The 25161-nt window shown below is 36.1% G+C and overlaps 1 long non-coding RNA gene and 1 pseudogene across 2 annotated transcripts in view; one reads left to right on the top strand and one right to left on the bottom strand.

Annotated features, from left to right (window-relative positions):
• Positions 1-24037, top strand: part of LOC107151762 — a 59447-nt pseudogene extending 35410 nt beyond the window's left edge.
• LOC125612629 overlaps positions 1-25161 on the bottom strand; it is a 55960-nt gene that overhangs the window by 15499 nt on the left and 15300 nt on the right. Inside the window, exon 6 of one of the 2 annotated variants that reach the window (XR_007343116.1) lies at positions 17488-18896. The exons of the other annotated variant lie outside the window; for it this stretch is intronic. This is a non-coding gene — a long non-coding RNA (uncharacterized LOC125612629). Of the gene's footprint in view, positions 1-17487; positions 18897-25161 lie in introns of those variants that run through there. 2 annotated transcript variants of the gene reach the window in all.

Genomic DNA, 25161 nt, shown 5'->3' with positions numbered 1-25161 from the left:
CCAGTCTTGGCAACTTAAGACTAGAAGCTTGTCTCAAAATGTAAAAAGGGTTGTGGACAGGTAGATCAGTGGTGAAGCACCTGGCTACGAATCCGTCAGTACTACTAAAAGGTTGAAAAGGAAAGGGCAAAAAAATGGGGGGGGGGGGTGGACAGCCAGTAAGTTCCTCAATGATGGATAGTAATGGCAACATCACTAACATCACTCTTCTGTTTAGCTTTTGCTGGTTGGGCATTCAGCAGCAGTAGTATCCACATTAGCTTGTTTGAAGGAAATTCATGTTAGTCCTAGGAATAACATCCATTTCTACCATTCTTTTGAACTGGAAGCTGAAACAGAGGTGTGCTCAGTAGGCCCACACCCACAGGAGGGTATGACAGAAGGACTGCTTGAGCCCAGGAGTTCAAGGATACCCTGAACAACATATCAAGATGGAGGAGGGGCAAGTGGGGAGATAGAATATTTATTCACAGGCTGAGTGTGGCTCAGTAATAGAGTGCTTACCTAGCACAATAAAGGTCCTGGGCTACCCTCACAATGCATCCATTAAATAATAAATATGAAAATTAAAGACACTTAAGAGAACTAAGAAAAGAAACAAATTCAGAGAGGGATACTTTATTCAGAAATATCTCTGCACTATGTACAGCCAGAAGTTTGAGAAGTTGTGCTCCATGGTAAATACAGAAATGGTAAATACACATCAACACAAATTACCCATTCTAGATATGAAAAATAAATTGAAAAAAATTTAAATGAAGCCTTTGCACTTTAGGGACAATTACAAGCTCTAACTTCCATATCAGAGTCCCAGAAGGTCTGAGAAAAAAAATAGTTGAAAATATATTTGAAGAAAGAATGTTGCTTACCTCAAATATAAATTTCCTAATGTGAAACTGGGACATTTGGTTGGAACCCAGATGAAACGGACACTATTGAAAACCCTAGACGCTGAGGCTTCTCTTGGCTTGCAGAGGGGCACTTTCTTTCTGCATGCCCATACAGTCTTTCCTCTGAATGTGAGTATCCCTGGTGTATTTCTGTGTGTCCAAATTTCCTCTTGTAAGGGTACCAGTCAGGCTGGATGAAGGTTCATACCAATGGCCTCATTTTAACATCACCATCTCTTTAACATAACCACCCTGTTTTCCAAATACAGTCACACTCTGAAGTACTGGGGTTTAATCCTTCAACATATGAATTTTGGGAGACACAATTCTCCCCATAACACACACCAAAATAAGGGTTTGGGAGCATAGTAATGTTGCTTTTTGTGTAGTTTCAACTTTTAAGAACCATGTTAATGATTTATGAACTTATGCAATCAAATGAATAATAATGAAGGAATAAAAATAGTCAAACGTAAACTAATATCATAACTTCTTTGGGAAAAAATTATCGAAGTAAATTCAAATGTATCTTAGCTAGGCACCTTGTCTAAAAATAGAGAAGCATAAATAAATAGTGAGATTTACTCAGTATTTTGGTTTTTACTATAGTACAGATTAGCACTCAAAAACTACATTCTTGTATATTATAGAATTGAACAAATTGGTAAAGATAATGATAACTGGAGCCAGGTTTTTATCTACTGGTGAAGGAAGATATAAAGATGGAACAGGTAAAGATTAAAATGAAAGCTATAGTCCTATTAGCCATATCTTGGTTTCTAAATATACTTCATTATAAGGAAACTGCTTTCTAGGGACACAGATTATTCCAAGTTAGAGCAAAGAGATTAGTTCTTTGAATTGAACATATTGGCATGCTAGGAGGTAAGGATGTTCAAATAACAGAAATTAAAGGACACAGGAGCCTTAATAGGCTCTCACTGGCCAAATCTAGGGATATCAGAGTATGAAAATAAAAATAATAGATTATAACCCAGTGAATAAAAATCTGTGAATTCATACTGATATTAGTAAATGAACAAATAAATAGGGAAGAAGGGAAAGCTCTTCTTTGTATTATAATGCCAACTAGTTAATATTGACAATATAATGGAGGTTTTAAAAAAACAAAGAAACTTCTACTTTGAAAACATCATACTAATGTAGATCTTTCAATATAAATGGATGTCAAAACTAGTGGGTGAAAGTTTAGTGAGAAATTATTTCTATTTTCAAACCATCTCCTCACAAAATATCTATCAATTACATACAATTACTAATTTTATAGTAATGAAATATGACAGACATCACCATAATCAATTATGAAAGTTAACATCTCCAAATAATGGGACAAAGTCAATGTCATGTCTCTTCTGATGGAAAGCACTGAGGACACACTATCACTTTTGTAGTAGTCCTGCCACAGAATTCATAACCTGAAAGTAAGCATGGGAATCAAAAAACAAATCCAAATGAAGGGACATTTTACAAAATGTCAGTTTATCCTCTTCAAAAATGTAAAAGTGATCAAAGATAAGAGAAATGCCTTCAGTGTCTTCTATTTTATTGAAGAGCCTACATCCTGGGAGCTAATTTTTATCCCTCACACATCAGATAGAGCACTAATCTCTAGGATATAAAGAACTAAAAAAGCTAAGCACCAAAAAAACCCAAATAACCCAATCAATAAATGGGCCAGGGACCTGAACAGACACTTCTCAGAAGAGGATATACAATCAACCAACAAATATATGAAAAAATGTTCATCATCTCTAGCAATTAGAGAAACGCAAATCAAAACTACTCTAAGATATCATCTCACTCCAGTCAGAATGGCAGCTATTATGAAGACAAACAACAATAAGTGTTGACGAGGATGTGGGGGAAAACATACACTCATACATTGCTGGTAGGACTGCAAATTGGTGTAGCTATTATAGAAAGCAGTATGGAGATTCCTTGGAAATCTGGGAATGGAACCACCATTTGACCCAGTCTATACCCAAAGGAGTTAAAATCAGCATACTACAGGGATACAGCCACATCAATGTTTATAGCAGCACAATTCACAACAGCTACACTGTGGAGCCAACCTAGATGCCATTCAGTAGGTAAATGGATTAAAAAAATGTGGCATATATACACAATGGAATTTTACACAGCAATAAAAAAGAATAAAATCATGGCATTTCCAGGTAAATGGATGGTGTTGGAGAAGATAATGCTAAGTGAAGTTAACCAATCCCCCTCAAAAAAACCAAATGCCAAATGTTTTCTTTGTTAAAGTTTCTTATATTAATAACCTACCATGGTCACATGTACACTTATTCTTAGAAAATAACACACTGAGGTGGTAAAGGGGGCAAAATATATACATAAAAAGAAAAAGAAGAGATGCAGGCAGCAGTGATAAGGCCATTTGGTGAAAATACAACAATGGGTAATATGAGTAAGAAGTATACTGTTAAGTATACTTAACAGTCTACTTAAAACTCATGCAAGTTTAAAGTTAAAAATGTAAGTATCCAAAATAAAACACTGTTGGCATGACTACAGCCATCTTCCTTTCCCCACCCCAACTTTATGAATACTAGTCTTATTCTCCTTGAAAGATAAAGACTTGCCCATCTCTGTTCCCAAGAAATAGAAACTTGCCTTCTGTGAAATCAGGTGATGCTTGCTATGCCAGTCACAAGGACTAAACCCAGTCATGATCCTGGCCTATAAAAAGTAATGCTCAAGGGGACTGCTGCTGCTCTTTCCAGCTGGCTGCTCTCTCTGGGCAGACCAGCCTGTTGGGTGCCTGACAATACATCTGCTTTCTGCCTCAGTCCTTGGTGTGCCTGTGTGATCAGTTCTATGCCAGTTTTCTTTCAAACATATTTCTAAATGATTCTCACATTAAATATAAAATATAAAAGAAATACAAATCACCCAGAAATGGAGTAAAAAGAAACCAACATATCAAAGACTGAACCCAGGGAAAATGCCAAATAAAAAAATAATTAACAGAATTAAATGCCTAAAAAGGAGAAAAGGAAAACCCACTTAAACTCAGTTTCTCAATAAAAGAATATCAAATAAAAATTCAGATTAAAAAAATGCAAGGTTTACAAAGCCCAAAGATAGCTTTTGAAAAGAAAAAAAAAAAAGACTGATTAAATATGGTGTGTATGTACCATATCCTTTAGTTTTCTCTCTTCCAAAGCCACTAAAATGACCAATGATATTTTCATAATGTTAATTGCTAGCAAGAACACAAGTGTGTCAGATATTGTTGATTACCTTTCCCAAACTACACTTTTTGTTACTTCCTTGTTACAAAACTATTGATTTTCTTTCACAGCTATTATGTTCAGCTCAAGAAAACGAATCATGATTTGTCTAAGCCAGTGATTTTCATTCCTGATTGCACATTAGAATCAATAGTCTTTAAAATTCTAAATGTTGAAACCATTCCAAACCTTAATATTTCTCTTGTCACCTCACATAAGCTCAAGTCATTAGTTCTCACATGTAACAGCATATTAGAATCATATGGTGACCCATCTCTAATATATAGGGTTATAGAGGACTATTGGTTTTTCCTTATATTTCTCTGTTTTCCAAAATATTTATAATAGAGATATTTTGTTGTAATGAAAGAAACAAAGACTACAGCAATCTTCAGAAAAGAAGTGCCATTTGATCTGTTATTGAAAGAGTTAAAAAAAAAAAAACACCTGAACATAGTATTAGGTAGAAGCAACAAGACATAAATCAAAGAACTGCAAAAAATTCAAATGTTTAATGCAAATTATTTTAATGATATATCATGTAGAAGGCAGTGCCAAGTAAGGGAAAAGAAAATAAGTCATTTTGAGTATATTATATTAGAATCATAGTAGGTAAATGAGAATTAGATTCCTAGTAAATAGGAAAACTTTGCAAATGGATTGTAAAGCTATGTATAATATAACTGAAAGACATCATCCTGGTTTTACTGTAAGATACTTTAGGGAAAACAAAATGCATCTAGTTAAATGCTATATACTTTAAGTGCTATAGCAGTCTCACAAAGAGGCAGTAATGAAGAAAGGGAGATAGTAGTTATCAAATACCTGGTATGCATCAAGTGTTCTATACACACATGTTATTTCAATATCAACAACACTGAGAAAAAAGTATTCTCTCATTCACAGGTTAAAAAGTTCTCAGGTGTATAGATGAGATCAGAAGAAACTTTTTTCTGATAATAGAGCCCTAGGTCTTTATACCATATTTCAAACTATTTAAACTACAACGATTAAATAATCTGATTTGTTTATTTTTACAGTGAATTCAAAATTTGAATTAAAATGTTATTAGGAATAGATGGCAAATCTGTATAGGCAGAAAGTAATAGAACATGGTGGGGGTAAGGGGTGGAAGGGGAGAAAAGAGTATAAAAAAAGTGTAATAAGGGAGAATGGGAAAAGATACCACACAGAATGGACTTAGACCAAATGTTATTAAAACACAAAATATCAGACAACAAATATCTACATCTGTATCTAAATCTATAACTAATTTGTTCACATCTTCCACTTTCCAAAGTGTATTTGAGGAGGCTAAGAACATGAGAAAATTTTCAAACTCATACATAAAGATGTGGAAAAGATAGAAGTAGAAGGAGGCAATATTCAAAGAACTATTCACCCACATTTTTGTATTTCCCCAGGTATTTTCACCAGCAACCTGTTGCCTCAAAAGTCCAACACTTAGGACTGAACTGAGAAAAACTGTATGCTATGTTTCTGCTCAATTCCAAACTGAACTTCAGCATTCTGGGGAAAGAACATGGTGCATGAAAATGAAACTCACACTTTGTGGGGACATCATCAGCAGGTGAATTTTCAAGACTTTTTTCTTACAACTTTGCTGAGTTCAAGTTAGCATAGTCATTTTAGTTTATTAAATCTGCTTTTCTTGAATGAGGAAAAAGAGGAAGAGAAGGAGCAAAAGAAGGGAAAATTAGCATAGTTATTTATTATCAAATACTCAGGTTAAAATTATGATGTTAACTGATAACTATCTGAAGGAAAACAAAATAGCTAAGACATTGTTGAGGAACAAGAGGTAAAAAGAGCTGGGCTTAGGGGGCACATGCCTGTAATCCCAGCAGTTTGGGAGGCTGAGGCAGGAGGACTGCAAGTTCAAAGCCAGCCTCAGCAACCTAGCAAGGCCCTAAACAACTCAGTGGAACCCTGTTGCTAAATAAAATGCAAAAAAAATGGCTGGGGATGTGGTTCAGTGGTTGCGTGCAATCCCTGGTTAAAAACAAACAAACAACAACAACAACAAAAAAAAAAGGTGAAAGAACTTTCTCCAAATATAAATTGACAGTGAAAAAGATAGTATGCTTTATTACTGAAGGAGAGATAAATAATGAATGGCACAGAATATAAAATTGAAAACAAACTTGGAAACAATGATCACTTGATTCTTTGCTAAAGTGGTAATGCATACAAGTGAAGAAAAGATATACTTTCTGATAAATGATTCTGAAACAACTGAATTGCCATGTGGGGAAAAGAATAAAACAGAATCCTCCCCTAAAAAAATTAGTTCAGATAGTATAATGACCTAAATGTTAATAACTAGAAGACTTTTAGAAGAGAATACAGAAGAAAATCTCAGTATCTCAAGGTACAAGGACATTTCTTAAGTATTAATCATAGGAAAAGACTTTATTACATCCAAATCCAGAATTTCAACAAAATGATATAAAGAATAAAAACTGGGCTGAGTGCAGTGGCACATACCTGAAAAATCCCAGCTACGTGGAAAATCCCAAGTTCAAGTACTGCGTGGACAATGTAAGAAGACCCTGTCTCAATTTAAAATAACAAAAATAGGACTGGAGATATAGCTCATGGTAGTAATAAACATGCAGTAGGCCTTGGATTCAATGGAAAGGAAGGAAGGAAGGAAGGGAGGAAGGGAGGAAGGAAGGAAGGAAGGAAGGAAGGAACAAAAAGTGAAAAACTGAGCCAGAGTGGGAAAAAATTTGTCATATGTATAACTATCAAATGACTAATATACAGAAGTTATACACGTATGTATGTATCTACATATATGTATATTAACTACTGCATATTACAGAAAAACAACCCACCTAAAATCTGGCAAAATATTTCCACAAGCATTTTAGAAAAGAGGACTTTCTAATATCCAAGAACTGGTATTCAACTGCACTAATAATAAAGGAAATATAAGTTAAATATGAAAATATTAGACACAAAATTGGCAAAAAATAGAAAAGTATAACAAGGCCAAGAACTAACATATATATGGAGCAAAAGGACTCCCTGTAAACTGTTGATACAAGTAGAAACTTACACAATATTGTAAGAGAAGTGTTTAGCATTGCCTGGTAAAATCAAAGGCCCACAAACCCTATCAATAATTTAATCCTAGTTATATCCTAAGTATGTAGATGTACGCACTGGTGTATCCAAAATATGTGCCAAAAGGTTCATAATCACATGACTTGTTAATAGCTAAAAAGGGGAAGTCACATATTCAGTAAAAGGAGAAAAGAAAAGTAAATTACACTATAGTTTATTTTAAATATATAGGATAGCACATATAAGGCAATGGAAAAAATGAAGTATAATTTTAATGTGTTATAAACAAAGACACAAAAAATATATACTTGTACAATAGACATGTCTACTTGTAGAATAGACGAAAAATAAATCTGTATGGTTTGGGACTTCATGTATTGATAAGTACCAAAGCTCTAATAAAAGGCTAAGAAACTAGATGTGATGCAGTTCTGTTATCCCAGAGACTCAGAAGGCTATGGCAGGAAGATTACAAGTTTGGGGCCAGCCTTAACAACTTAGCAAAATCCTAAGCAACTTAGTGAGACCCTGTCTCAAAATTTTTAAATACATTAAATAAAAAAGACTACAGATGTGGCTCAGAGGTTAAGTGCCCTGGGTTCAATCCCTGGTAACCAAAAAAAAAAAAAAAGAAAGAAAAAAAGCAAAGAAATGGTCATATGATTATCATTAATTTAAACTTATTGTTTGTGGTTCTGTAGGAGAGTAAATTAGGGGCATTTTCAGCTCTATTTCTTGAACACTATAGCCCTTACGTGTGTGTTTTATAATTATTTGTTAAACTATATACACCAATGGTTGTTTTAAGCCATTTCTAGATCTAATTTTGAAGAAAATAAACCAAAAGTATCCAAATAAATATTATGCCTCTCTAAAAGTATTTCTGAAATTAGGCTAAGTGGAAAAATAATTGAATATGATTCTATGTGAAAAGGTAGAATGTGCTACATGTAAAATGCTATATGAATTCAAGTTTTAAAAATTATATATTAGAGCTGGTGTTTAGCTTAGCATTAAAGCACTTTCCAAGCATGAATGAAAATATGGGCTTCATATCAAGCACCCAAAAAGAAAAAGATTAAAAAATTATAATTTATGCATGCACATAAAATATACTGGGAAGGAAATGTCAAAAAATTAGCACTGGTCTCAATAGGGAATTCAGGTTATCTTCACTGGGGATGTTTGTACTTTTGAAATTACTTAGTCATATTAATTTTAATTTTTTAACAAGACAGAAAATACTTTTTAAATAAAAAGACAACTCAAAGAAAAATTAAAACTAGCTGATAGGGCTGGGGTTGTAGCTCAATGGTAAAGAACTTGACTAGCACATAAGAAGCCCTGGGTTCGATCCTCAGCACCACATAAAGATAAATAAATAAAATATTGTGCCCATCTACAACTAATTTATAAAACTAGTTGAGAAATTAATAAGGGAAAATCAAGTGGTGGGAATCAAGGATTGGGGTCTGTTGCCATCATAGTTTCTCAAAAAGGAAACTGGAGGAATCAGGTCACTGGATGTGGAACAACTTTCAAGAGAAGGAAAGGAAGTCATGTAAGTGACTTCAGAAAACAAGAGGAAATGACAAGCTACCTTGCAGATGCTTTGTGGATGTTCAACAGCCATGATTCCTCTCTATCCAAGAAGGAGGCTTCTATCCAAGCAGGGCAGAGCTGCAGAAGGAAACAATAGGTTCTTTTGTGGGGCCACCATACCATTTCAGAGGTCACCCTGGCTCAGTTCTGACAGCCCCGCACATTCGGAGTTTAGTCAAAGAAGTCTATGGTGTGCTACTTAATTTGGGCATCAGATAAAAGCAGAGACATTGACAGATTCTGTCCAGAACTCTCCCTGAGCTGACAGATCTATTGCTGGAGCGACCAAGGTGCCCCACTTCTACAGTCAGTCGCAATAAGGACAAAAAGTTAGAAACTCACTCACACCGAGGAGACACAAACATCGCAGGCACCCCAAACCTAAACACAACAGGACACACACACACAACCTCACAACCAGTCACAACTGCAGAGTCCATAGGCACCTCTCATTAAGCCTCCTATAACCGAATCAGCTCCACTCCATTCAAGTCCAAACGAGTCAAACCTGGTCTCACAAAGTCCTGAAGTTGTTCCCCAATTTCTTTGGAAAAGACCATCCAGTCCTCAGAAGAGGCTCAAGGAGGGGGAATTGGGCCTAGAGGCCTCTGAGAAGTAGAGTCCAGTAAGTACAGCCTGACCACAGTCCAATGGTACAGACAACTGACCAAACCAAAACTGCTTCAGTGAAACTGCTCATCAGAGCTTTCCATGATTCTCAATAGACAAGGACTCCCTAAACCAAACTCTAATCAGGCTCCTCTGAGCCTTCTTTATTAGCTAGGTTTCTTCCTTAGCCTGTCAACTTCACTTCAATAAGAATCTTACTAAGCCACTTTAGCAAGAATCTTCTCCATCCATGAAAAACATAAGGTTACCTGACTCCTTACTCTACCTATTGGCTATAACAGCCCCCCAAACCCCAAAGACTATTGTACTAAAATAGACAGTTGCTGTACTCCTTAACCTTGCCCTTCTTGCCTTTTTAACATGTCTGGTGCAAGATTTCTGTGATGAGCCCAGCCTCAGAGCTGGCAGAATTATGGCCCTGCCAAAGATGTCCCCTTCCTAATTCCTAATATGTTACCTCATATGGCAAAAGGACTTTGCAGATGGAGTAGGAGCCTTGAATGGGGAAATATCCTAGATTAACTAATTGGGCCCAATATGATTGTATAGGTCAATGAATCTTTCCTGGATGACTTTATAGTCAGAGGAAGGTGTGACCACAGAAAAATAGAGATGTAACTCTGCTGGCTTCACAGAGGAACTGGGCCACAAATCAAGCAATATTGGTGACCTCCAAAAAGTTGGCAAACATAAGGAAACAAATTCTTCCTAGAGCATTGAGGAACATGGTCCTGCCAAGACCACCTTGCTTTTAGCCTAAGGCACCACCACATTTATAGACACCTGTTGCAGTAGCAGTTGAAAACTAATATACTGGTATAGTGCCTTAGCCTCAGTACTGGAAAGGAGTCTTGACCCTGTGACAGGAGGGGAAATCAATGACCACTTCAGATAAAGGACATAGGCAATATGATTTTGCCGCACTGTGACATTTTTTTACTTTTGGAATTGACTTTTTCGTTGTGATATAATATAAAGCCAGTCTGTAGTTATTTATTATTTTGTACCTGATTTATATTAGATTGTGTATTAAAATTCTCTGATTAATGAAATTGTTTCTTTTTATGTAGGGGCCAGTACTGGAGATTGAACCCAAGGGCACTCTACTGCTGAGCTACATTGTTGGTACTTAGGAGTTCTTTGGGAGTTTTCTGTTTTATGAGGCAGGGTCTTGCTTGCTAAGTTGCCCAAGCTAGCATCAAACTTAAAATCCTCCTGTCTCATCCTCCAGAATCGCTGGGGATATAAGTGTGCTATATTTTTTGCCTATTTTTTTCTCTCATTCTAGAATTCTTCTAACTCCCATCTATAGTCTATCACTTTCTTCCATTTCTGCTCCAGCCTGAAAATTTTATTTCTTACATAACCTGTAATTTTTGCTTTAGGAGAAGTGCAGCTTTTTAAATTTGTATTTGTTGTTCTTTGTTTTTGTGGTGTTGATGTCTCTATCTAACTTAGGGCCTTGTGCAAGCCAGGCAAGGTATCTACCACTGAACTACAGCCTCGGCGGGAAAGTTGTAGCTTTGTTAATAGGCATATACTTATAATTGCTATGTTATTGTGAACTGTAGGCTATGGTATTTAGCATCTTCAAGATTATAACCCCTGCTTATCTTTGTTTATTTGCCTATTATATATTTCTTCCCAAGTAAATTTTATTAGAGCTTACCGTGTTTATAGGCAAGTCTGTACATGATAATGCAATCAAACAACCACTAGAATTAGAACTGTATGACTTAAGTGAAAGAACACAAAGGGAACAGCAATATAAGTACCCAGGTCCAGTAATACCTGCAACCTAGAAGTCCCTTTGGAGTTTTTGTTCAACCAGTAGCTCCACCAAAGTAACCACCATACATCAGCTTTGTCTCTTTTTGAACTGATCTGTATAAGGAATCATACACTGTGAGTACCCAACTGTGTTGGTTCTTTTGTTCAATATCATGTTTTTAAGAGCCATCCATATTGTTGTATGCAGAAAGTTCATTTGTATTAAATAGTGTTCCAGTGCATGAATACACCACTTGTATGTGTCCATTTTACTTTTTTCGGTGGTGGGGGGAGTGTACCAGGGACACTTGACTACTAAGCCACATCTCCAGGCCTATTTTATATTTTATTTAGAGACAGAGTCTCACTGAGTTGCTTAGCAACTTGCTTTTGCTGAGGCTGGCTTTGAACTCAAGATCCTCCTGCCTCAACCTCTCAAGCGGCTGGGATTACAAGTGTGCACCACTGTGCCTGGTCATTTTACTCTGATAGACATTGTTTCCTTCTCTAGGCTCTCATAAATAGTGATGTTACAAGGCTTCTTGCATTTCTGCTGGGTATATTCCTAGGAGAGCAACTGATGGGTCATACAGTATATGAATCTTCATAAGCAGCTACTGTTAGTTTTCCACAAAGGCTGAGCCAGTTAATAAGACTACCTACATACCAGAACTTTATGTGATGCTGAGGATAAGCACTCAATGACTCAGTTCTATAATTTTCCTGTAAGTATATCTTGTAAGAATAAGGGTGCAAAAATTCTCAACAAAATACTCAAGCAAACCAAACCCCATAACATATGAAATGACTTATCCAACATGATACAGTGTCAGATATATCCCAGGAACGCAAGTTTGCCTCAACATCCCCAAATCAATTAATGTAATGAATCATGTAAATAAAATAAAAAGGAGAAATCAGGGCTGTGGTTGTGGCTCAGTGGTAGAGCGCTTGCCTAGCATGCATGAAATTAACTTGAATGTTTGCATATTTTTATAAATACACTGATAACCATTGAATTGTTCACTATTTCTTTAATCACCTTGACTTGCCCTCATGTCTCCATGTCTCCTTTTACTACCTATTTTTTAAATATTTTTTTAGTTGTTGATAGCACCACATATAAATAAATAAAATAAAGGTCTAAGAGTCAAACCCAGTGCCTCACACATGCCAGGCAAGTGCGCTACTGCTGAGCCCCAGCCCCAGCCCTTACTACCTCTTTTTATACCATTCCTCTTTACAGAAATGGCAACTCTTTATGGCAATAAATATTTCTTGTTTTCTCTGTAACCTTACTATGGCATCCACACAGGTTCTTTCTCAAGTCCTCTCTGCTTTCGAAATAGAAGTATATTTCAGTCCAGTTTGTTATCCAGCTCCTCGCTTTTCTTGCAAAGTACATGAAGTTCTATTATGACACTGAAATTTTCCTTGGCCCAGCTCATACTACATGCCTTACAAATGAAATTTTGACAAACCCCTCAAACTGAGTATAGTCTTTCCTCTTACACCAATGTTATCTCTTTGGAAACATTATTAACCTGACTTTAAAAATGCAGAATGATTTCTCATTACTTCTGAGAAGAAGCCCAAACTTGAGAGCCTATTTTTCATTATCTGATCCCTGTTTAATATATCCACCATCTATTTTTTCTCCCACTTTATATTCCTTAAATATACAGAGCTATATTTATTATTATTATCACCATCATCATCATAAACATTAACTCATTATAATGGTTCAAATTAATGGGTTTCCGTGACATTTCTATGCACATATATATTGTGTTTTCATTGGATATACCCTCCACACTACCTTCTCTTGTGTTTATTCGTTCCCCTGTGCTAATAGTCCCTCTTCTATTTTCAGTTCATGTTTTTTTTAATCTTTTAGTTACCACATATGAAAGAAAACATGATACACTTCATTTCTACATCTGACATTTTGCTTACTTGATTACCTTCAGTTTTATAGTTTTCCTGTAAATATATGTATATATATATATATACATACACACCATAATTTCTTTATTCATTCATCTGTTAACAGGCACCTAAGCTGATTCCGTAACTTGGCTACTGTAAATATTGCCACAATAAAAATAGGTATGCAGATATCTCTTTTGTAGGCTGACTTTATTTCCTTTAAGTTTATACCTAATTCTGTTGGTTCATGATCATGGGACTTTTCCATCTTCTAGTGTCTTTGATTTTTTCTTCAGTGTTTTTTTAAAGTTTTTTTTAGTTTTAGATGGGCACAGCACCTTATTTATTTTTATGTGATGCTGAGGATAAGCACACAATGACTCACATATGCTAGGCAAGTGCTCTACCACTGAGCCACAACCCCAACCCCAACCCCACATTATCTAAAGCATTGGCTGGCATTCATTTCAGTATAAGACACTTTCTGATACTTTTAGTTAGAGAATTCAAAGAAATCTGACATGTTGCCAGGAAATCAGAGAGACATAAATATCAAGAAAATATGTACCGATTGTTAGCTGTTTAACCACCAAAGTCCCTACACATTGTCCATAGAAAAGAGCAGTGAAGGAGCATACCTATAAAGCATTCTTCCAATTTAAAAGGATGGAAAATTCAACTAAAAGCTTACACAGCACAAAGAAATGAACAGCCCACAAAAGCCCCAACTTTCTTCATGTTATAAATCTGGAGGTAATGATTGCAGCCACGCTGCAACCTCTCAGTGACATCACAAAGGACTCCTATGATGCATGTGTACTACTCTGGGCTGCCATCCTAGTGCCTTGTGTTTTACATGAAGGTCACAGGAACTTGTGACTGAGCAATAGGAGTTTTGAGAGCCTGAAAGCACTCAGCTGCAGTCACACTAATATATCATTTCCTCCCAAACCACAGGCTGCCAACTCCACTTTTTGTTCCTAGTATGTCCAGTTGCCTGGAGTGCCCTTTTCCACTTTCCATCTAAAATGTTTCATCAGATTTCACCATTTATATTTCTATTTGTGCTTTTAGCCGTTGATGATGTTCAAGAATGTGAATGAATTTTTTTCAGGAGTGGGAGTGCCTAGTGTCAAGGACAGAGGGATTTGTATAGACACGTAACATTGGAGTAGAACTACGCCACCTCATCTCACTGGGTAAGATTCAGAATTTGAACCTAGAAATTCCTGCTTTCTATTACTCTCAATTTTTTGATTATCTTTAAATATCTAGGGGCATTTCTGACTTCTGTTTCTGGGAATATGGTTTTTGGGGTTTTTAAAAAAAATATTTTTAGTTATTGAAGGAATTTTATTTATTTATATGTAGTGCTGAGAACCAAACCCAGTGCCTCACATCACATATGCTAGGCAAGCACTCTACCACTGAGCCACAAGCCCAGCTCTGGTTTGTATTTTATTAGCAGTCCTCATCATTCTTGGTGACCCATCTTCCTCATCCTTCGTGCCTTTTTTCTTGTCCTGTCATTATCTTTCTTTTGTAATAACCAAGGTTCCAGATGGAAATTTTATTCATGTGGTCATTTTTAATATTTTATCTTCTGGGAAGGACTATACATTTATCAGCCAGATGTGTTCTTATTAGGAAAAGGCCAAGATTCCTGGATGGTTTTGAAGAATGAAGTAAGAGGACCTTGCCCAGGTGAGTGTGGGCTGAAGAGGCATCAGACAGCCATCACTGTAGATAACAGCTCAGCTGCTTGATGAGGCAGCAACACCTCTGAAATATCCAGCTTGAATATCACTTCACTGGCCAAAAATCTCTGATAAAGGCCTGAAATCTACACACAAAGCCTTTTGCAAGAGAATTTTCTCTTTACTCCAGTTACCTCTCTATTTCTTTGCTCTAGATTTTCCCCTTGTGTTACAAAAAGGTAAATGTTCCTCTTTTTTCTAGTGGTAATTATTTTATGAATGGTTTGGGTCAAGTTTCTCTTTTTCATTTATATTTTTGTTAATTTCTTCATTCTCAAACAAATTGTGGTTTTGTTTTTATTGTATCTACTACCTCTTGAAGTTTTCCTATATTACCTACTTTTTCCTTCCTATGTATTTCCTGCATTCATTAATTCATGCTTTTAGCTGACATTCTTCTAGTTGATTTTTAAATTTCATTTTAGTTTAGAAGAGTTAACAAAGAGTATATAATATTAAGAAAATTTTATTCTTTCCTATGACAAGAGCATGGCCACAAATCTGCATAATAGGTTCTACAGTAAGAAAAGACCCAATAGACTGCATGGTTGAAATCAGAATAATAGGTGTTAACAATTTCTGGCCAGTAAGGAGGAAGAGGCAGAAGAGAGGTTAAAGCTAACAGAAGACAACCAGGGTAATGCAACCTCAGAAGAGACAAGCTCTGGTTTGTCCAGTTCCCTAGATTCTCCATTTACTTCTCTAATGATGATGATGATTGCTTATTAGCTGTTCAGTGCAGGGACCCAGCCTTGAATTACTTGAGGGTCTTCTCTTGGTATGGAGCCATGGAGATTTAGGTTTATCCTTGGTAACTATCTGATGGCCCAAGGCACATGACCTATATCGCGGGTCTTCTGGGAAGACCCTTCTTGTAGCTCCAGAGTTGGGCATAACCCATTGGGAACTGGACAGCCCACCTCCTACCTTATTTGGCAAAGATCATTCCATGGAAAACCTTTGGTATTCCCTGATATAAATAAAGCAAGCGCGGGCTCCATTTTGCTCTTTTTAGTTTGGAAGCTCGATTCCTAAGATCGGCTAGCCTGTCCCACCCCTGCTTTTTACTTTCTGCTACTCTTTCTTAGCTTTTCCCCTGCAGCCAGCCCATTACACCAAGAGGAACTCCATTCCCACCTCACACATGGGATGTGGGTTAGAGTCAGCACTTATTCTGTTCCAGGTGCTTCATAGAAATAGTGTATTATTCCCAATTTCCTCAACAAACCTCTGATAATCATATAGAGAATAAACAAAAGGGGCCAGAGTTGTGGCTCAGTGGTAGAGTGCTTGTCTAGCATGCATGAAGCACCGGGTTCAATCCCCAGCACGCCATAAAAATAAACAAAGGTATTACAACTAAAAAAAATATTTTTAAAAAATAAGAAAATAAACAAAAGTTTTGTCAAGGTCACTAATTTTCCCATCACCAAAAGGTGACATCAGTAAACTAAAATAGTCTCAAACTGAGGACTGTTATCTTTCTGCTGTGGTTAATTTATACTGCTCATATCTTGCGACTGAACTGCCTTTTAACTCATCTGGTTTTTGCTTGAATCCTTGCTCAGTTCCTAAGAAATTCTGTTTCCAGGAAAAATTCCCAAGTTCTGAAGAAAAAAATTATAGCACAACCAAATGATGCTTTTACTGAATCCTAAATACATAAGAAAAATTAAGTCTCAAAATAGTAAGACTTCTACTTAATTTCTAGCTCCTGCCAGATTCATACTGCTTTGGCAGATTTCTCAAGTTATTTTCCTATCTGAAATATCACCCAAAACCAACTCAATCAATGTAAATATAACATACCCCGTGTGTCATGGAGTTCCTGGTAGAGTGGTGATTCTGGACTATATGCTTTCCATATGTTAAACTGATGATGGTATTTCCCAACCTTCCCATTTTTAAACTTAGAATTATATAAGATGTTCATCATAGTGTCTCACACATTACTTGTGGATTTGTAGCTATTTTCTGAAATACTTTCCTTGGCCTTGACTAGAAGGGAAATAGAAGATCTCAGAAGAGGTTTGAAAGCATAAAACAACCAAAGCTACTATAAAACGGATAAGCAATACCATGGTATAAAGAATAAATAAAGCACTTTGGTTGGGATTATATGACAAAAAATGATTTGGCTATACAGAGTAGAAGAAATGAGCAAGGTTAAATATTTACATGTAGAATGGCAAATGGAGAATAAAAAGATCTAATCACATTCCTTCCTTCATATATTTCTTTGACTGCTTAAGCACCTGGAAATGCTATTATCTTGTGGAAGCACTATGCATAATAATTTACATAGAGATGCAAGGGATTAAACTGTAAGATAGATCATATGATTAGATTATTCCATTTGTGCTACTTTGTCCCTAGCATCCCCTACTCCATCCTATGTACCATTCATTCTCTTTTTGTCTTATAATGTGTTTATTCTATAATTATTTTCCAACAACTAACATATGCTAAGAATTCATTATACCATACTAAGTGAAACACAATCTTAAGTCTTTAGTTTGTTATTCTGTTATTGAAGAGATATGCAGACAATCATTTTTTTTAAAAAAATTTTAATATTTATTTTTTAGTTTTTAATACATTTATTTATTTATGTTTATGTGGTGCTCAGCTCTACTCCTGAGCCACAACCTCAGCCCCAGAGAATCATTTATCAAACTCCTCAGATGAATATGGCCAAAACAAAACTTTGTCTCTCATCACCTGACTAAACTTTTTTTTAAACTTTTATTAGCACTTTAAAAGTTTGACTTATTTCTTGCCTTTTTTTCATATTGCACAGAATCTGTGAACTTTAAAAATCATTTTCTTCTTGTGAAACTTAGGATTTACTTTCTATATTTATACTGGACATCTAATTTTCTTTTGGACAGTAAAATAGTGTGTGTTTACCTTCTTGTCTTCCAGCCACACAGACCAGGTGTCAGACCAAGAAGTTATTATCAAAAACTAACTTTTTTGAAAGAGCATTATCCCATGGGAGATAATGCAGATTTATAGAAACCACAGCATTGAAGGTTTGTGTTCTAGGTGATGGGAAGGCAACGGTCACTTTCAAGTACAAAAGGAAAATCAGGAAGAGTATTTCCAGCAGGTGATACTGACTTATGAAAAAATGCCAACTATGAACCAGCACACAGGTTTTACTTAACACCAGACACTCAATATAGGAGAGAATGAATTTAAAGACTGTGAAAAAAACCTTCCATTCTGCCTCTCACCATGCTCAACATCAGTTAATTTATACTGGTAAGAAATTCTGTGAAGAGGAGATAAGCTGGCTTTCTGGGATGGCGGCCGTGGTGAAAGGACCATGCCCTCAACCTTCATCTGTGACAACCATTTTCATTTCAACATTAACTTGGAACCTCTTACAGAAACCTATGGGATTCCTTTTTTTTTATTTTAATTTATATATGACAGTGGGATTCCTTTTACTTACAGTACAGTGTTCAGTGGCCAGAGTATTTCATCATTGCAGAGGCACCTGGTGGAGAATTAATGGGTTACATTATGGGTAAAGCAGAAGGCTCAGTAGCCAGGGCAGAATGGCATGGGCATGTCACAGCTCTGTCTGATGCCCCTGAATTTCAACACCTTGGTTTGGCTGCTAAACTTAGAGTTATTAGAGGATATTTCAGAAAGAAGAAGTGGATTTTTTTTGGTTGATCTCTTTGTAAGAGTATAACCAAGTTGCAGTCAACATGTACAAGCAGTTGGCCTACAGTGTGTACAGGACAGTTGTTAGAGTACTATTCAGCCAGCAATGGGGAGCCCGATGAGGATGCTTATGATATGAGTAAGGCACTTTCCAGGGATACCAAACAGAAATCTATCAAACCATTACCTCATTCTGTGAGGCCTGAAGACAGTGGGTTCTTAGGCAGTTGTTCCAAATAGTTTGTGGACAATATTATTTTCACTGAATGATCCTAGTTTAGGAGAAAAGTAATCATTTATATCTTAAAGACTTTAAGAAAATATAGGTTATAAACATTTTCAATCTCATTGTTTCCATTTAGCAGTATCACATGTCTTAAAGCTGTTTGCTCTAATAAAATTCAATCAAGAAAGCAGCTAGGTCAAAAGGAAACTATCCACTATCATGGTTAATGTCCATTATATGCCAGGAAAAGACTTGCTCCAATATCCTAAGTTCTGTGCCTGAAAACCACTGAACTGTTAAGTGAAGCTTTAAAAGCATATATGAAATGTATAAAACTAAGATGTACAATAAAATCCTTTTGTGTGTGTGTGTGTGTGTGCGTGTGTGTGGTGCTGGGGATTGAATCCTGGGCCTTGTGCATGTGAGGCAAGCACTCTACCAACTGAGCTACATCCCTAGCCCCTGGGAAGACACTTCTTTCTGATTCAGAACTTAACAGCAGATACTACACACTGGTGAGAAAATGAATGAACTCAAATTTTACTGGTCATAACAGAATTCATACTGGGGAGAGATCTTTTAAATGTAAAGAATATGGGAAGGCCTTCAGTTGTGGTTCAGACCTTACCCGACATCACAGAATTCATATAGGTGAAAAGCCCTATGAATGTACTCACTGTAGAAAGACAATTAGTCAAAGATCACATCTCATTAAACATCCCAGGATTCACACTGGTGAAAAACCTTATGAATGTAGGGAGTGCAGGAAACCTTTTACTTGTGGCTCACACCTAACTCAACATCAGACAATTCATACTGATGAGAAATCACATAAATGTAAAGAATGGGAAAAGCCTTTATTCATAGTGCGAATCTAGCCCAACACCAGTATGTTCATGTTGGGAGGAAGCCCTACAGTTGGAGCTCACACCTTCCTCGATATCAGTGAATTCATACTGGTAGGAAACCTTATAAATGTAAGCGATATGGGAAGACTTTTATTTGGGCTTCACATCTTGCTCACCATGAGAAAAGTCATGTTGAGAGGAAACTCCATGAATGTTAGGAATGTGAAAGACCTTTCTTCATGGCTCAAGTTTAATGGACATCAGAAAACATACAGTGAGAGAAATTATGAATGCAAGGAATGTAAAAAGACCTTTTTTTCATGATTCAGAACTGACATCAGAAAATCCTTACTGGAAAGAGACCACATGAATGTGAAGAATGTGAGAAAGCCTTTCTCGGGCTCACAACTTATTCAACATCAGAGAATGCATACTGGTGAGAAACCTTATAAAAGTGAAAAATGTGGGAAATCCTTTTATCTGGGGCTCACAGCTCACTCAACATAGGAAAATACATACGGATGCAGAACCCTATGAATGTAAGAAAACTGACCAGGCCTTTGGTCACCATTCATTCTTTACAGAGCTGAAAATTCACAATTGTGAGAATCATTGTAAATGGACAGACTATGGGAACACCTTTAGTCTTAAATTTTGCTCAACACCAGAATATTTACACCTTTAAGAAATCCTATGAATATGAAGATTTAGAGACAAGATTTTCCCAGATTAAAACATAAAAAAGACTTTATTCATAAAAAATTAATTCAGTCTGTTAGTTCCTTCTTTAGAGAAACGCTAGAAGTATAATATTGACCTTTTGACAGGTCACACAGTGCACCCATCAAAGAATACACCATGCAATCTATGATAATTTAGGAAAAAAATCTGCTCATCATCAATTATGGAACATCATGGTTAAATGCTATGAATGACATCAGAGTATGGATTCCTTTTTTTCCCTTTTTTGTTGTACTGGGGATTGAATAGGGATACTTTGCCATTGAGCTATCTTTAGTCCTTTTTTTTTTTTTTTTAATTTTGAGATAGGATTTCACTAAGTTGCTAAGACTGGCTTCAAACTTGCCTTCTGCCTCAGCCTCCTGAATCACTGGGAGAGAATTGATTTTGATCATTTTCTTTTTTTTTAATATTTATTTTTTAGTTTTACACAATACCTTTATTTTGTTTATTTTTATGTGGTGCTGAGGATCAAACCCAGGGCCTCGCACGTGCTAGATGAGCACTCTATGGCTGAGCCACAACCCCAGCCCGATTTTGGATCATTTTCTAAAGAGATAATTTTATATCTTTTATAAAGAATTTATATTTAATTCATGTGGGAAATATTCCATCACTACCAGAATCTTATTGCATTTCCAAAAATCTCATACAGAGGCTGTTTATATAATCAGTTTGGAAAAGCCTTAAACTATGTCATTTAACTTACTTTGCATGTCTTGGTTTCAATACATCCTGCCTCTATATTTGTTGGAAAGTAATTTCAGTTGATCTGTTTGCTTAGTCATTAGATTACAAGGGTTGGATGATTTTGAGACTTGATAACTTAATGACCATCATTAGTGTTAGTATTGCCATTTCTACCAAGTGCAGGACTGTAAGGGCATAATGATGACAAATATGCTATCTGTATGTCTTATCATAATGTTAATTCTGAATGGAAACCAGTAGATTATAATGAAAGTTAGAAAGCCTTGACCACTGTTAATTTCATATGCTGTTTCAAAGGACCTGGACTATAAAAAAAATTCTTACTTACTGGTTTTAGTGTGTGTGGAATTGTTGAGTGTTCAATAGTTGTTTAAAAAAGCACTTGGGCCAGGCATGGTGGTGTGTGCCTATAATCCCAGCGACTTGGGAGGCCAAAGCAGGACTGTGAATTGAAATCCAGCCCCAGCAACTCGGCAAGGCGCTTTGCAACTCAGTAAGACCCTGTCTCTAAATAAAATACAAAAAAAGGGTTGGAGATGTGGCCCCGTGGTTAACTACCACTAGGTTCAATCCCCAGTACCGCCCCCGCCAAAAAAAAAGCATTTGGTAGTCAGGTTTGTTGGCACACACGTGTAATCCCAGTGACTCAAAAGGCTGATTATAAATTCAAGGGCACCTCAGCAAATTAGTGAGACCCCTGAGCAACTTAGTGAGAACCTGTCTCAAAATAAAATAAAAAAATAAAAAAGGGCTGGGGATGTAGCTCAGTGGTAAAGTTCCCCTGACTTCAATCCTCAGTACCAAAGGTGGAGAAACAAAGGCATTTGGATGTAATTTGTCCCAATAGTTTCTAAAACCAAATGTCATATCATTTATTTTTTTCATCATAGTTAAAATTCAGCAAATGGAGAGCCAAATGAATTCTGACCTCTTGGAAATTTAGTATTACTTATATAAACAATTCTTAGATTAAAGAACAAAAGGTGAAATTGCTGACTATTTAAATATGAATGTTAATTAGACCTCTGTATTTCAATTTTTATGAATGAGACCAAAACAGTTCTTAGTAGAAATTGTTCCATGTAAGCAACCAGGAAGACAGATGGCAGTCTGTGTCTTGTCACCACTCTTGCAGTTTCAATAATGCCTACAATATTGTAAGATCTCAAAGGATTTGTTGAATTAAATAATGATTACTCAGCAAGCTTGAAGAAGAAAAAAGCATCTGTGCTGGAGATGTTACTCAGTGACAGAGCACAGGCTTACCATGTGTAAGGTTTGGGAATGAATTCCCAGCACCACAAATCAAATGCCCCAAATGAGTGGATGAATATGTTTTTTTAAAAAATAAAGACCAAATCATGGAATGAGGAACAATAAAGATTTATCCAAAGCATTTCTCTGAGGGCTGGGATATAGCTGGGTAGGATACTTGCCTAGCATACACAAAGTCCTGGGTTGAATCGCCAGTACCAGATTAAACAAAAAACAAACACACAAAAAAACCTGTTTCTCTGAAGAAAACTATTACCAGATTTGGTAATGCCTCTGTCTTTATCATTATGATAAAGAAAGGGATGTACCTATACTCTTAAGGGTATTTTTAAAATATATAAAGTGTGATTTTTGTAGGAAGAGGACTTATTTTCTAGGAAATATTATTAAATGATTTTTTTTAAACAGCCCCCAAAGGCAAAAAACAAGGACCTTTGAAGGAAAGAGGAAGTGTTCGGTTGTCACGGAGCCAGAGGAGTGCGGCTGGGCAGAGGGAGCACTATGTCCACCGAAGTCCCAGAGGCTGCCCCGGCAGAGGAGCAGAAGGAAATGGAAGAAGATAAAGTGACTAATCCAGATAAAGCTGAAGAAGCAAAATTAAAAGCAAGGTATCCTCACCTGGGACAAAAGCCTGGAGGTTCAGATTTTTTAAGGAAACGATTGCAGAAAGGGCAAAAATATTTTGATTCTGGGGATTGCAACATGCAAAAGCAAAGACGAAGAACAAGCAACTTCCCCTGCAGGCCCGGATAAGAAAGAGGTCACTGGTGACCATATTCCTACTCCCCAGGACCTTCCTCAACGGAAACCATCCCTTGTTGCTAGTAAGCTGGCTGGCTGATTAAAAGAGCTGACCTGCATGAATTTTCTAATTCCCATTATGTCTCCTCATATGTTACTTATCCACCTTTTATTCCTTTCATTCACTAAGCCATTTAAATGAGACTGGCGGTTTTGCAGGTAGCCATAGTATGTACTGGAATATACATGTGTAGAGGTTTTGATTAGTTTTAACAGTGCATTGATGAAAAGGACATGTTAGAGCAACATAAGTAATCTACTTGAAAGTATTTGTATATATTACTTAACTCCTAATAAAGGTTCCCACAAGTAATAAGCAAATTTTACAATTTTAATGTTTTGCCTTCCTCGCTTATCTTAATTATAGCTGTGTATGTTACTCTTATTTAATGTAACCTCTGTATTGATTTCTTCTGTATTTTCCTTCTGGATTTTGTCAAACAGAAGTTTAAGACCACAAGTTTGAAGAAAGATCACAAATTCAAATGAAAATACGAGGGGCTTTGAAAGATTTGTATAACTGTGCTTGAACTTGAATGGCCTTAAACCTGTTTCAGCTTTAACAATAGAATTTTATTTGGGCAATATTTGCCCATTCTGGTGTAACTTACGTGACTCCAGTGCTTAACAGCTGCCATTGAAGCTAGTATTCTTATTTAGTTTTGTAGTGTTAAATACCTTTCATTGTTGAAGATGTGAATGAAGTATGCATGTGCATTGACTGTTGAATTCTCTTTTGTGCCATTTTTATAAATACAGTAGTTTTGCACAACCTTTCAAAACAAAAACCTCAAAAAATTATAATTAAAAATCATGTGAGACTATATAATTGTATAGTTACACCCTCAAGGAACAAAACAATTCTACAGCAAATTTGCCAGTTTATGTTGATGTAATTCTTATAATTAGATGACAATAGCTTCTGAACAACAAATTCAAAAATTTCATTCAGGAAGATACATGAATAAAACAATAGCTGAACCCAGTAGTTAATGAAAGAATAATATATGATTAAAATATATTATGCTTATAATATGCTTACAAACCTTTTATCTGGATGGATGAGAATTCTGAATGAAAATGTACTTTTAGTTTTTACTTACTCAGTTTCTTCTAAGTACAGATTTTTAAAAAATATTTTTGGTTGTATATGGACATAATACCTTTATTTTATTCATTTTATTTTTATGTGGTGCTTAGGATTGAACTCAGTGCCTTACACATGCTGTAGAGCTCTACCACTGAGTCACAACCCCAGTCCCTAAGTGCAGTTCTTCTCCCTTTTAGAATTACCACCCTCATTCTACCCTAACCACCTTTCTTTGCAAGAGTCACTGTTCTAGAAAAAGAAGGACTAAATAACCTTTGGGGGAAAAAAAGTAAAATAATTTATTTATTTTTATGTGGTGCTGAGGGTTGAACCCAGGACCTCGCACATGCTAGGCAATCGCTCTAGTGCACACGTTTAGTACTTTAATAACTCCTATCTTTAACAGGTGGAATTTTACAACTATGGGGAAAGTAATTTATTGTTATATAACTTTATTATGATAAACTGGCCATTTTCATTGATGCTGTGTGCTTGTCATTCTGGGGACTGAACCCAGGAGCATTTTACCTCTGAGATACATCTTCATTTCTTTTTTCAATTTTATTTTGAGGTAGGATCTTGCTTAATGCCCAGTTCAAGTTGGTCTTGAACTTGTGATTCTTCTGCCTCAGCGTCTCAACTGAAATTACAGGTGTATGTCTTCATGCCTGGCTACATTTCTTTTCTTTTTTTTTTCCAATAATTTTTTAATTGTAACACAGACACAATACCTTTATTTTATTTTTAATTTTTTTTAAATTTTTTTTTAGTTGTAGATGGACATAATATCTTCATTTTTATTTATTTTTATGTGGTGCTGAGGATCGAACCCAGTGCCTCACACA

Source organism: Marmota marmota, unplaced genomic scaffold, assembly GCF_001458135.2.
Source record: "Marmota marmota marmota unplaced genomic scaffold, marMar, whole genome shotgun sequence".
In the NCBI taxonomy this organism is placed as follows: Eukaryota; Metazoa; Chordata; class Mammalia; order Rodentia; family Sciuridae; genus Marmota; species Marmota marmota.
This window is presented reverse-complemented; position numbering and strand designations above follow the sequence as displayed.